General features: G+C 57.2%; 1 protein-coding gene across 2 annotated transcripts in view; it reads right to left on the bottom strand.

Annotated features, from left to right (window-relative positions):
- GNAO1 (G protein subunit alpha o1) overlaps positions 1-1,798 on the bottom strand; it is a 180,758-nt gene that overhangs the window by 123,522 nt on the left and 55,438 nt on the right. The window lies entirely within an intron of this gene.

The raw sequence follows: 1,798 nt of genomic DNA, 5'->3' as shown, positions 1-1,798 counted from the left end.
CCTTCTCGGGAGGCTTCCTGGCTTTGGGGGCCATGCCCTTCCCTGGTCCCCTCGGCATAGGAGTGGGCTTCCTGAGCTGAGGCAAAGCAAACCTTAGTCCCCTGAGAACTTATTGTGGTGCAGTTTTCTCAGCACCGTTCCACACCCAGGCTCTGACGCCTAACTGCACCAGGACGACACTCGGACCTGCTTCACCGGTTACAAGCGTCACCCTCATTGCCTGCCCTTAATGAGTGGACATTGTAGATCCCTGAGCCTGGGGAACGAGGGGATCGCCGGGTAAAGACCTCCCAACTCCAATACAACTCCAAAGGGACCAAGACAAAGCCGTGGGGCTTCTCCGAGGGCCCTGTGCAGGCTTTGAGGAATTCGCAAAGGGTGGACACACAGGAAAAATTAGATTCTGATGTGAGATGCCAAGAAAAGTTCAAGACAACAGAAGAAATGCCATCAAATGGAACACACTCAGATGCAGCAGCTCTGCCTGGGGCCTGCCATCCAAGCACAGCACGGAGCATGACCACCGGGAGTGCATGGACTGGAGCCAGCCAGGTTAGGGCAGCCGTTCACAACGGGGAGGGAGGTCAACTGGCGTCCACCTGTCTCGCCCACCGAACAGGGTGCCCAGTGACAGTTGGCTAGACGGAAATCCAGATGTGGAGGGCAGCAAACATCTTCCATGGCCCGATGGACTGGTAGGAATGGTGCTCATGAGAAAGCGCAGCCGGGTCTGCCTCTGAACCTGCTGGAGCCCTGCTCAGCCTGAGCCTGACACCGGTGGCTGCGGAAGGAGCTTTCAGATGCCTCTGGGGAGAATTTGCAGCTCCTGGTAGAACTGCATTAGGGGCCTGGCTGTGCCCGCTGGATCCAGAGAGCACTATGCAAAGGCTTTTCCTCCTCCTCCTGCATTTCTAAGCCCCCACCCCCACCCGTTCTGTAGCCCCACAGGACAACTGCAAGCTGTTCTGATTCCAAAGCTTGCCTTGGGAGACTCAGACACAGGAGGATGGCTGGGGGGCAGCCAACTCTAATACAACACCCCCCCATCTCCCAAGGGTGCTGCCGAATCTCTGAAAGGTCACACACCTTAGAGGAAGCTCCGTGTTATCTGCTCCGATCTTCTAATGAATAAATGGACATCCAATCTGCTAATTCTGGGGAGGAGCTTCCCGGCTGAGGCTGAAGGCCCCCGTGGTAATGACCCGTGACACAGGAAGCCCACACCTGGATGACACGCAGCGGTGGCCACATTTGCCAAACTGCTCAAGACACGGCCACTTGTAACATATCCCCAGCATCATGAACACCCAGGAAGGATCGGCATAGGGCTCATCGCTGACACAATTCTTCATTAGAGCTCGAGGAATGTGGTGCCTCAGCACCTCTGGGTGGTGGCTCCAGAGGGAAGCAGTCAAGATTCCCCCCTAGCAGGGCCTTGCCAGGCTCCCCGAGCTGAGCAGCTAGGGGCGGGGCCTGCCCCGCATGCCCCTAGTACCTTCTCTGTCCCTGGAGGGCTCCCCAGGCTGCAGGAAGCAGAAGGCTGACCTGACTGCTTTCTGAAAAGCATCTAATGACAAGAAAAAAAAAGGGGGGGGGGTTCTATTAAAGCATGGCTCCTTTTCCTCTACTGAGACAACCTACTCAGTGCTTCTGTGTGGCCCCAAGGCAACCTCCCCCCATGTCCTCCAACTGCTTCCCTGCCAAGGCCGGCCATGCCTTTTCCAGCGCTGCCTGCACTGGGCAGTGCCAGGGCCGACGGACTGGTTGTGCTCATCATCACAGCTCACAGCACGGAGGG

This window comes from Echinops telfairi, unplaced genomic scaffold, assembly GCF_000313985.2.
Source record: "Echinops telfairi isolate 266 unplaced genomic scaffold, ASM31398v2 ScPeMD7_2291;HRSCAF=2852, whole genome shotgun sequence".
Taxonomy (NCBI): Eukaryota; Metazoa; Chordata; class Mammalia; order Afrosoricida; family Tenrecidae; genus Echinops; species Echinops telfairi.
This window is presented reverse-complemented; position numbering and strand designations above follow the sequence as displayed.